We start from the raw sequence: 13,428 nt of genomic DNA, 5'->3' as shown, positions 1-13,428 counted from the left end.
CCTGCACTCCTTTCAGCTTTGCCTTCACAGGCAGACCAGTGGCTGACACCACTCAATTTGACAGTTGGTAAAGTGGTGTGCGACAACGGTGCCAATTTGCTGAGCGCGCTGAAACAGGGCAAAATTAAACACGTGCCATGCATGGCACACGTCCTGAACTTGGTTATGCAGTGATTTCGTTGCCAAATACCCTGGGGTCCAGGACGCCTTGCGGCAGGCCAGGAAAATCTTGGGCCATTTCAGAAGATCTTACACAGCCATGGCTCGCCTTGCTGACATTCAGGGGGGACACAACCTGCCCGTCAGGCGTCCTATTTGTGACTGCCTGACGCAATCGAACTTAACCTTGTATATGCTTGATAGGCTGCTCCAGCAGAAACGTGCAGTTAACGACTACCTGTATAAACTCTGCGGCAGGACAGGTTCTGGGGAGCTAGGGATTTTTTTACCATGCCAGTGGCTGCTCATGCGCGACGCATGCAGACTTCTGTGGCCATTTAATGAGATCACCAAACTGGTCAGTCGCGGCCAGGGCGCCATCAGTGACATCATACCTTACGTCCTTCTTTCTGGAGCGTGCATTGAGTCGTGTCATTGATCAAGCCGTTGAGGAGCAGGAAAATGAGGAAGTCACAATGTTTGATGAATTCCCTGGGGGTGCTACCCCATCTGAGACAAGTCAACAACAGGAGCCTGAGGAGGAGCCAGAGGAGGATGGTGCCGGGGTGGATGAGGAGGAGCAAGAAGAGCATGCTTTAAACCTTTCTGGGATTCCTGGTGTTGTCCGTGGATGGGGGGAAGAGAACGAGGACGACATTATCCTGGATGATGAACAGGAGCCAGGCCAATACACCACTTCCAGTTTAGTGCAAATGGGGGCCTTCATGCTCCAGTGTTTTAAGGGGGACCTCCCGTATAAAAAATATAAAGGGCAAGGACCAGTACTGGGTGGCAATGTACTTAGACCCCCGGTACAAACGAAAAATAGCGGAAATGTTAATACCATCACAGAGGGCGGTCAGAATGCAGCACTTCCAGGCCTTGCTGAATGGCCTAGCAGAAATGCTGCATTCTGCTTTTGCGTGCGCTGGCAGAGGAATTTCCACTCTAGACCGTCAGGTGTCCGACTACATCGGGTTAACGGCCGATGTGGACGCTCTGAGGAGTAATGAACCCTTGGAATACTGGGTGGGCAGGCTTGACCTCTGGCCAGAGCTTGAACAATTTGCAATGGAACTGTTGACTTGCCCCCCGTCCAGTGTCCTGTCCGAAAGGACGTTCATCGCAGCAGGGGGGATCGTGACCGATAAGCGCAATCCCCTAGCTCATTACAGTGTTGACTACCTCACATTTATAAAAATGAATGAGGCATGGATCTCAGAGGAATTCAACACATGTGACCAGTAGACCATGTTTGATTAAAATTACTCATGACGGGCCACAAATATCCGCCAGACTGCCATCCACCCATAACAATTCATGGTCCTTGTCTTCGGTAAGTACAGCAGCAAAAAAAGGCATTTTATGTCCATTCAATGCCTAATTTTTGGGGCCTTTCATGGCCGAAAATTATTAATCCTGTCAATGCCTAATCTACCTCCAGCCACGGAATACAATGTTTTTAGCTGTCCGGTGACCGCTTGTGGGATAATTTTTGGGGCCTGGAATGGGCGACACTTACTTCTGTATCCTGTGAATGCCTAATGTACCTTCTGCCACAGAATACAACGTTCTTAGCTGTCAGGTGAACGCATGTGGGCTAATTTATGGGGCCTGGAATGGGCGACACCTACTTATTTATCCTGTGAATGCCCAATGTACCTTCAGCCACATAATACAATGTTCTTTGCTGTCAGGTAAATGCATGTGGGCTAATTTTTGGGGCCTGTAATGGCCAGGCGACACTTATTTCTGTATCCTGTGAATGCCTAATGTACCTTCAGCCACAGAATACAACGTTCTTAGCTGTCAGGTGAACTCATGTGGGCCAATTTTTGGGGCCTTTAATGGCCGGGCGACACTTACTTCTGTATCCTGTGAATGCCTCATGTACATTCAGCCATAGAATACAACGTTCTTTTCTGTCAGGTGAACGCATGTGGGCAAATTTTTGGGGCCTGTAATGGCCGGGCGACACTTAATTCTGTATTCTGTGAATGCCTAGAATACAACGTTCTTTGCTGTCAGGTAAATGCATGTGGGCTATTTTTTGTGGCCTGGAATGGGCGACACTTACTTATTTATCCTGTGAATGCCTAATGTACTTCCAGCCACAGAATACAACGTTTTTTGCTGTCAGATGAACGCATTTGGGCTAAGTTTTGGGGCCTGGAATGGGCGACACTTACTTATTTATCCTATAAATGCCTAATGTACCTTCAGCCACAGAAAACAACATTCTTTGCTGTCAGGTAAACGCATGTGGGCTAATTTTTGGGTCATGGAATGGGCGACACTGACTTATTTATCCTGTGAATGCCTAATGTACCTCCAGCCACAGAATACAACATTGTTTGCTGTCAGGTGAACACATGTGGGCTAATTTTTGGGGCCTGTAATGGCCGGGCAACACTTACTTCTGTATCCTGTGAATGCCTAATGTACCTCCAGACACAGGATACAACATTCTTTGCTGTCAGGTAAACGCATGTGGGCTAATTTTTGGGGTCTGGAATGGGCAACACTTGCTTATTTATCCTATGAATGCCTAATGTACCTTCAGCCACAGAATACAACGTTCTTAGCTGTCAGGTGAAAGCATGTGGGCTAATTTTTGGGGCCTGGAATGGGCGACACTTACTTATTTATCCAATGGATGCCTAATGTACCTCTAGACACAGAAAACAACATTTTTTGCAGTCAGGTAAACGCATGTGGGCTAATTTTTGGGACATGGAATGGGTGACACTTACTTATTTATCCTATGAATGCCTAATGTACCTCCAGCCACCGAAAACAACATTTTTTGCAGACAGGTAAACGCATGTGGGCTAATTTTTGGGGTCTGGAATGGGCGACACTTACTTATTTATCCTATGAATGCCTAATGTACCTTCAGCCACAGAATACAACGTTCTTAGCTCTCAGGTGAACGCATGTGGGCTAATTTTTGGCGCCTGGAATGGGCGACACTTACTTCTCTATCCTGTGAATGCCTAATGTACCTTTAGCCACAGAATACGACGTTCTTTGCTGTTAGGTAAACGCATGGGGGCTAATTTTTGGGGCCTAGAGTGGGTGACACTTACTTATGTGTCCTGTGAATGCCTAATGTACCTCCAGCCACAGAAGACAACGTTCTTTGCTGTCAGGTGCCTGTTGGCTAATTTTTGGGGCCTGTACTGGCCAACACTTTTCTCTTTCTTTATCCTGTGAATGCCTAATTTTTCAGACTGGAATTGAAAATCAATGGGTCTGTAAACGTTCCGCCAAATTGTGGAATGGATGCGGACCCATTTTACAGACGTGTGAATGGACCCTATATGTATTAGACATGTACCTTCAGCCACAGAATACAACATTTTTTTGCTGTCAGGTGAACGCATGTGGACACATTTTTGGGGCCTGTAATGGCCGGGCGACACTTACTTTTGTATACTGTGAATGCCTAATGTACCTCCAGCCACAGGATACAACGTTCTTTGCTGACAGGTAAACACATGTGGGCTAATTTTTGGGTCCTGGAATGGGCGACACTTACTTATTTATCCTATGAATACCTAATGCACCTCCAGCCACAGAAAACAACATTCTTTGCTGTCAGGTAAACGCATGTGGGCTAATTTATGGGGCATGGAATGGGCGACACTGACTTATTTATCCTGTGAATGCCTAATGTACCTCCAGCCACAGAATACAACATTCTTTGCTGTCAGGTGAACGCATGTGGGCTAATGTTTGGGGCCTGTAATGGCCGGGCGACACTTACTTCTGTATCCTGTGAATGCCTAACGTACCTCCAGCCACAGGATACAACGTTCTTTGCTGTCAGGTAAACACATGTGGGCTAATTTTTGGGGCCTGGAATGGGCGACACTTACTTATTTATCCTATGAATGCCTAATGTACCTCCAGCCACAGAAAACAACATTCTTTGCTGTCAGGTAAACGCATGTGGGCCAATTTTTTGGGCATGGAATGGGCGACACTGACTTATTTATCCTGTGAATGCCTAATGTACCTCCAGCCACAGGATACAACGCTCTTTGCTGTCAGGTAAACACATGTGGGCTAATTTTTGGGGCCTGGAATGGGCGACACTTACTTATTTATTCTGTGAATGCCTAATGTACCTTAAGCCACAGAATACAACATTCTTAGCTGTCAGGTGAACGCATGTGGGCTAATTTTTGGGGCCTGGATTGGGCAACACTTACTTGTTTATCCTATGAATGCCTAATGTGGGGTAATCGGAGCAGTTGGGCACAGTAACTAATCAGCTTCTTCTCTCAACTTATTCAGCTGAGCCTTGACAATTAAAAATAGAAGCTGATTGGCTGCCATTCCCAGTCTTCTCCAGTCCTAGTGGATTGCCCCCTATGTCTCTTCTGGAATAAAGGCTCCTTGCCTTCCTTTTTGTAAGATGCTATAGAATGTACACTGAGCGATTCCCCCAACTCAGGCCAGCAGATAAACATACAGGTGAAAAACATATATGGGATTGTGTTACTTGCCAATGGATTTGTATTTCTGTCCATCCAGTTTTGAAATGTACATAGCTCTGCTACACAACACAGACCCCTTCCCCAGCCTGTGATGGGATAGTGAGAGAAGAAGCAACCGACTAATGAGCTAATCTCTCTGCCACTATGCTCTCTCCTCCAATCATCCTAACAGTTGTGCCATGAACACAACTGACTGGCTATGTGTGCTGCTACTCTCTCTAGTACATGCGGTCCACTAATTCTAGTGTTATTGTATACAGAGCTACATTAATTTGCCTTTTTTATACTGTACCTGCCTGACACCTAACTTTAACATGATACACTTTAGTATAATAGGCATACAGTGCACCCAGAAAGTTTTCACAGCACTTCACTTATTCCATATCTTGTTATGTTACAGCCTTATTCCAAAATGGATTAAATTCATTAATTCCTCAAAATTCACCCCATAATGACAACGTGAAAGAAGTTTGTTTGAAATCTTTGCAAATGTATTAAAAATTAAAAACAATAAAAATCACATGTACATAAGTATTCCCAGCCTTCGCTCAATATTTTGTTGAAGCACCTTTGGCACCAATTACAGCCTCAAGTCTTTTTTAATATGATTCTACAATCTTGGCACATCTATTTTTGGGCAGTTTCTCCCATTCTTCTTTGCAGGACCTCTCAAGCTCCATCAGGTTGGATGGGGAGCTTTGGTGCACAGCCATTTTCAGAGCTCTCCTGAGATGTTCAATCAGGTTAAAGTCTGGGCTTCAACTGGGCCACTCAAGGACATTTACAGAGTTGTCCTGTAGCCACTCCTTTGTTATCTTGACTGTGTGCTTAGTCGTTGTCCTGTTGGAAGATGAACCTTCGCCCCAGTCTGAGGTCCAAAGCACTCTGGAGCAGGTTTTTATGAAGGATGTCTTTGTACATTGCTGAATTCATCTTTCCCTCAATCCTGACTAGTCTCCCAGTTCCTGCCCCTGAAAAACATCCCCACAGCATGATGCTGCCACCACAATGCATCACTGTAGGGATGGTATTGGCCAGGTTATGAGCGGTACCTAGTTTCCTCAAGACACGATGCTTGCCATTCAGGCCAAAGAGTTCAATCTTTGTTTCATCAGACCAGAGAATTTTGTTTCTCATTTTCTGAGAGTCCTTTAGATGCCTTTTGGCAAACTCCAGATGGGCTGTCATGTGCCTTTTACTGAGGAGTGGCTTCCATCTGGCCACTCTATCATAGAGGCCTGATTGGTGGAGGGCTGCTGAGATGGTTGTTCTTCTAGAAGGTTCAACTTTCTTCACAGAAAAACACTGAAGCTCTGTCAAAGTGATCATCTGGTTCTTGGTCACCCTCCTGTCTAAGGCCCTTCTCCCCCGATCGCTCAGTTTGGCTGGGCAGCCAGCTCTAGGAAGAGACGTGGTGGTTCCAAACTCCTTCCATTTACAGATGATGGAGGCCACTGTGCTCATTGGGACCTTCAATGCTGCAGAAATGTTTCTGTACCCTTCCCTTAGTCTGTGTCTCGATACAATTCTACAGACAATTCCTTGGCTGTCATGGCTTGGTTTGTGCTCAGACATGCAATGTTAACTGCGAGACCTTATATAGAGAGGTGTGTGCCTTTCCAAATCATGATGAACAATCAACTGAATTATTTACCACAGGTGGACTCCAATCAAGTTTTAGAAACATCTCAAGGATGATCAGTGGAAACAGGATGCACCTGAGCACAATTTTGTTACAGCAAAGGCTGTGAATACTTAGGTACATGACATTTTTTAATTTTTTTATTTTTAATCTGCAAAGATTCAAAACAAACTCCTCTCACGTTGTCATTATTGGATATTGTTTGTAGAATTTTGAGGAAAATAATTATTTATTTGATTTTGGAATAAGGCTGTAACATAAAAAAATTGTGGAAAAAGGGAAACTCTGTGAATATTTTCATGTACTGTATATTATGAATGATTAGCCTATATTCTTTAAAGACTGCCTGTGACGTGTGTGTATGTGGGGAGGATGGAGGTTATTTGAGATGACTCTAACCTTGCAGTCATTTCATACCATCGATGTTGCAGGACATGGGTGGCATGAGATCTTGGGCTTCCACTAAGTTGGAGTTTTGCAAATACTGTCCTGAGTCTCTTAGCACTATAATGCCTCCACCTAAAAGGATCTTGCATGTACAAGAAGGGGTCCCCCATAGGAACATTCCTATTCCCTAGGATAGATCACACATTTTTGCCCTTGAAGGAAAGTAGGTCCACACTTGAACATAGTATTCAAGCTTAAAACTTTCAGGGACAGGATGACAAAGGTGCTAAAAACTCACAGAAAGCTCCTACAACTTCTTGTCTAGTAGTCGTTTAGTGGGTCTGGGCATCCAGAAACATCACACATAACTTCCTCTGCAGTGCAGCCACCACAAAACAGGGGAGGGGGTTGTATCTTTGTTCCATTGATTACTCTAGCAGAAAATCTTCTGAGGCTTCTGGGCACACAGCCTGCTTACAGAGGAGCAATATGCCCTGAGCCTGGGCTCTAGTCTTGGAGCCTAAAAAAGGCAAACTAGCCTCTTCCTTGGGGGGGGGGGACCTGCTTGCAATAAAGTCTCCTTGTTTTGTCAAAGCTAGGTCCAGCCAATGATGACAAGCTTACCAGGGGTTGGCAAGCTGACAGAATAGACAGGACTCTCAATACTCATCTCTGAGACAGGACTTTGGAGCCTTCTCAATAGACAGGCAGGTGATTGGTATTATACAAATAGATACAAGTGCTCTAGAACTGTCACCCTTGTATTTTCACTACCTTGCTTTTTGATCACAGTGTATAACAGGTGGCCTCGCTTACAATACAGAGGCAAGGGAGTAAAATGCAGGGCAACCTTGAAGTCTCTGATCACATAATAGCCTATGTAGAAGCCTGTAGATAATATTTTTCTCTTTTAGACGATCTGAGAACACTCATCAAGAATTTAGTCATTTCAGTGGGGACACCTTTGTACAATTTATGCCTAAAGTATCATCATAAAAACAATTACAGAACTAACCTTTTCTTTGTTAATTATTTAGTAGCATGACATTTTCCATGTCATACTAAATGCATGCTAGAGGACATTATAAAAAGAGCAAACCAAAAGCCCACATCATGACTGTCTAGAGTAGAAGATACAGCATAGATTACACCTTTAATTTATTAATCTGCTGGATTAAACCAATGTTACAGCTGCCAGGATTGCTAATGAAAGGGTGATCAAAAAGACAGCAGAATGTAGGAGGTAAAAATATATTACTGAAGGTTTTCAGGTGGCTTAGACTGTAAATTCTGATTAACGACCTCTTTTTAATCCTAAACTTAATTCACCTTGTGAGAATGCACAGTCATAAAACACTCAGCTCTGTTACTAGTGCCAAACTGTTCTACCCATTTGGAGCCTGGATGGTGCTGCTGTTAAAAGACAGAGGAAGTCTCTCTGTTTTTATTTGATTTTTATTAAGTTGTACAATTGTATTTGTCCTCCTGCCCACATATAGCGAACCAACAACTTGTGCAGTTAACCTGGGGAAAACATTCTGGATGAAATGAGCTAAGCAACAAACGGCCAGCATGCAGGTTCCAAATTTAGTTTTTTGTGTATCACCCTACAGGTAGGTGCTAGGTAAAACTAGTGGGCCTTGTCTGCCTAACAGCAGGGCTGTGATTTATCTAGTTAGGGTGTCAGGGCTTCCAGATGTGCCTGCTAAAGGGAGAAGTATCCCCACTGGCTCCTGTGAGAGGCTTTTAATAGGGCAGTGTGGGAAGCCCAATCAGGGGACACATCCCAGCTTGTAACTACCCCAGAAGGCAGATTTTGCTTCAAGGGATTCTGGGAGTGGGTATAAGTTTGGGGGGAAGTAAGTGGCATGGTGTCTTTGGCGGGAGCAGAGTCCCAGGAAGGAGAGTGCGGTCATCTCTCCTCCTGTCTGAGGAAGGTGGTGTCCTGAGAATCCACAGAGTGCTGAGTTGAGCTGAGGGGATGCGGTGTGCCGAGAGCCTGCGGAGAGATAGGGGTCCAGTCCCAGGAAAGCCTACAAAGGTCGTGGGTACTGCAGATTGCCCCTGGGGGTCTGCCTAGAGTCAAAGGGGACCACTCCAGAAGAGGTTCTGGGATCCAGTGTCAGCTAGCTATAAAGGTGGTACCTAGGTTGAGGACCCTGAAGTTGTAAAGGGGGTACATAGTTAGTGGACCCTGAAGAACCTGAAGAGTTCAAGGAGTAAAGGGCAGACTTGTATAAAGTACTCTAAATTTCTACTTGAGTAAAAGTACAAGTGCTCGATCAAAAAGTGACTTGAGTAGAAGTGGAAGTGCTCGCAGACAAAGATACTTAAGTAGAAGTACTAAAGTATTCAACATTTTTTTTACTTAAGTATTGCAAGTAGTTTTTTCAAAAAAATTGCTACTTAAGTACTGAAAGTAAAAAGTACCAGTAGTTTTGAATAAAAAATTCTACTCAAGTACTGAAAGTAGAAGTACAAGTACTGTGTTATGTAGTTATTAAAGAAAGAAGTCAAACGTTTGAACATCATATTGTTTTTTATTATTTCAAATGATTTATTCAAATGATTAACCTAAACGACAATCACAATTCCTTAGGCTGTAACTTTTTGTAAACAAAAAACAGATAAAGTATGTCCCTCCCTTCCCCTTTTAAAGCATCCACCTTTTAAAGCCAGGGGTGGTCTCCTCCCTGAGCTTCCTCACTCTCACAGCCAGGCAGATCACTTGAAGTTGAAGGGCCAGGGGTGGAAGGTGGTGTTTTTGGTTTGTCCATCTTTTCAGCTGATCAAAAGGCAGAACAGGAGCATGCGCAGTCTTCTTAATCGCGGTTTGATTTGATTTGCTCAATTGATGATGATGTGCCAGGCCAGCTTCATCAAACCTACAACGCTTAAAGTGAAAAAATGCATCAAAAACTACTAACAAAGTGGCTGTGCTAAAAATGCTAATAAAGTGCCTGCAATTTTATATATATATTCTTCTTGTATTCAAAATCATCGCCCACAGTATCAAAAATAAAGTGACATGTCTGTGATAAATGCAGTGCAAATTATTCCCACAATGTAAATTGAATTCATATAAAATATATATGACAATATCACAATAAAATAAGTTGTGATTGTGAATAAGTTAGGTGCAAGTTTAAGTGTGTAAACTAAACTTTATAAGGAAAAGTCCATAACTGAATTCCAGTGTGCAATCTAAGAAGTGCTTGTCACTTGCTGTCAGATGCTTCCACCTTTCTTCTGTGATCTGCTCAAGTAAAGTGGTGGACTGGATAGCCTCTCTCTCTGTCTCTCACCTTAGTAGCACTGGCACTGCACTGGTTCAAAAAGCTGTCTATATATTGTTTTCATTATAAGAACTTGTCAGAACATGCTTCTACCACCTGTCCTTCACACTAGTAGTGCTCATTTGCTTTGCTCAAGTCAAGTGCCACTGCCAGTGGCCACTGCAGTGCAGGCACAGCCGCACAGGCAGAGGCAGGCCGCAGGAAGCACAGGCACCACCACAACACAACACTTATGGTCCATGGACCATGGATGGTCGGATAATCATCATAGCCGTCAGTCTCACTCTTCTTGGTTCAAAAAAGCCACCCATGACCCGTGTGTATATAATATATTAATATTTTATATTGATTATTTGATTCTCAAATGGCACATTTGCCATGGCAAGGATTAGACCCTCTCCACGGTCCACCTCACTCACCTCATAGAGAAGAAGATGAGATAATGAAGAAAATGCTCCGAGTCCTGCTCCCGCGTCCCGCCGCCCGTGTCACAACTCCTCTCAGTAAGTGCCCTAAGGGGTGGAGTCTGAGTGACACAAAACACGTTTAGAGGCGGAGACCTCGAGTGGGAAGACAGCAGCACGGCTCCTCCAGTGCGGTCTTAACTTGATGATCATGACAGTGATTCCGCGGGCCGCAGCGCGAGCGAGGCTGTGGGATTGATTGAATTGAGTTGTGCTGCCTACTGCTACATGCTACCTACTACTAAATTGTGAGTCAGTATATTTTATTTCATTTTTATATATAAAAGCGGTATTGTTGAGCACTACTAGGCACTAGATCTCCTGGCTGTCACTTTGTCACATGTTGGGGAATCACAGCGGCTCGGCTCCAGAAGTGGCGGGTGTCCCCGTCATCCTGCCAGGGCCGCCAAGAAGTTCATCACCTAATCTTAAGTTATTAATATCTTATGAGGAGAGGACCTATGGGATTGAGAATTGAAATAATTAAATATATATGGCTTTTTGAACCAGTGCAGTCAGTGCCAGTGCCACAGTGCCACCCAGACGCTATCCACCAGTGCCACCACCATTAAGTGTGTTGGTCGGTCACTCGAGCACTGAAGAAGGTGGAAGCATCTGACAAGTGAAGTGACACTTTAGATTTGCACACTGGAATTCATTTATGGACTTTTCGTTATAGATAGGTTTACACACTTCAACTTGTTGCACGCACCTGACCTAACTTATTTCATAACTTATTTTATTGTGATTTATTGTCATATTTTATATGAATTGAATTTACTGTTACATTGTGGGAATACTTATTTTCACTGCATTTAGGCTTTAGCACATTCATGTCACTTTATTTTTGATACTGTGTGGAGTGTGGGCAGGGCACTGGGGGCAACAATGATATTATATCGATTGCACAGGCACTTTATTCGCACAGCCAAGTTGTGTTTGTTAGTAGTTTCTTGATGCACTTTAAGCGCTGTAGCACCATTTATTTGTTTGTTTCATATTTTCTTTTTATTGGAAAGATTTGGTATAGCAGCTTTTAATATACACAGCCTTTATTTTCGTATGCACTGATTTACAAATGACATTATACACATTTTTTTGAGCTTTATGCAACCTGCCATCTACTGTTCTGGTAGTGGTAATTTTTTTAAAAGTAACTATGCAGCACAAAAAAAAAATACTTGAGTAGAAGTATCGAAATCATCGAAAAAATGTAGTGAAGTAAAAGTAGAAGTAGGAGAAAAAAATTCTACTCTAGGAAAGTACAGATACCGCATTTCGGTACTTAAGTACAGTACTTAAGTAGTTCTACTTCGTTACTATACATCTCTGGTAAAGGGGGCAACTGCAGTCTGGGCCCTGAATTGTATTGCGTGTGATAGTTACAGTGATAGTTATTCAGAGTTCTACAAAATACTACCTCAAGCTGTGCCAGGCGGGGGGAAAGTATTCAGAAACTTACACAGTGAAACAGTGTCAGGAGTTCTACAGTTCTCAGTCTTGGATCTACTTGACTATAGGTCGGGGATTCAACACTTCTTCTGTTATACAGAGTGTTCTCAGAGTCAGTGAGCGTTGGCTGGCGTCGGCTGGCGTCAAGGAAGCGCCAATGGGCATTTTCAGGATCGAAGTCCCAATTGTAATTAGTTAAAGCCGAAAGGAGTATCCCACTCATTCCCTTCTCCCATCCTCTTAATTTATAATAAAAACCACATACAAAGATGCCGGAGTTGTCGCTGTTTCAGTTGTCACACCTTGGGTCTCAGCTCACATGGGCTGGAGAGGATTCGGGTACTAATGGCAGACCCACATCAGGTCATAGTCCTGGAAGCCTTGCTACATTTGTAATATATTATTAACATGTGATATATAGTATAATTTTGGAATCAATGGATTACTGTTACAATGTTTGCAGTAGCAATGCAAGTATCCTGTGTCTGATCTATGAGAAATGTAACTAAGTGCATATATTCACTCTACAAAGTACTATACAAGTATCAATTCATATGCTCAATGAGAGTATTTACAAAAAGGAAAGGAGCAGATATGCATCTGTGTGTAGACTTCTTTATCCTTTAATGCAGAACTAATAATAAAATAATAGTCCGTTAACAGAATAACTAAAAAAGCATATATTTTAAAACAGCGCTGTCCCTTGCAGTAATTATTTTTTCTGCTACTATGTGTCACTAGTTGAATGGTGGCCAGAAGCATTAAGCTCATGTTTCTCTGAGTCTGGGCTCTTGTGAACTCATCTCCAGCTGGAGAGGGGATGGTGAGGCATAGGGGTTGATTTACTTAAACTGGAGAGTGCAAAATCTGGTGCAGTCGTGCATAGTAGCCAATCAGCTTCTAACTTCAGCTTGTTTAATCAAGCTTTCACAATAAAACCTGGAAGCTGATTGGTTTCTATGCAGAGTTTAGTAAATCTTCCCCATAGACTCACCTCTTTGCCACTCTGCTCTCTTCTCCTTTGAGTGTGATCCTGTGACCGCAGTAAAATTATTTGAATCCTTGTGCTGCTTCTTCCTATCCCTATCTAAGCTCTTTTATACAGGGACTTCCAAGAGGTCAAAGTCTACCAAGTCAAATGCAGGTACTTGACCTGGTTTAATTTAAAAATACATTTAATGATGTACTGATGAATACAGAACTGCACAAATTAGTATATTTTATATCTGCATAAATTTGCATGTTAAACCAACATCCTGCCCCCCTTCCCCCCCAATTGCATGTCTCATAGAGCGACACTGTCGCTATGGTAAAATAATGTGAGCATGACGTCCAGCAAGATGGACTCTGGAGATCAGAGTTCCTGATACCCACCGGGAACTTCTCCTGGCAGAGCCAACAGCACATCTCCACTGCCTCCACTCATCTTCACTGCCTTATGAGCACCTGAACCATGACCCAACATAGAAGTGAAACCCCAGAAACTCTTGGGTTTCTTTCTGCCGGTGGCCTGGAGGCCACAA

Source organism: Pelophylax lessonae (assembly GCF_965119305.1).
Source record: "Pelophylax lessonae genome assembly, chromosome: 4".
NCBI classification, from domain to species: Eukaryota; Metazoa; Chordata; class Amphibia; order Anura; family Ranidae; genus Pelophylax; species Pelophylax lessonae.
This window is presented reverse-complemented; position numbering follows the sequence as displayed.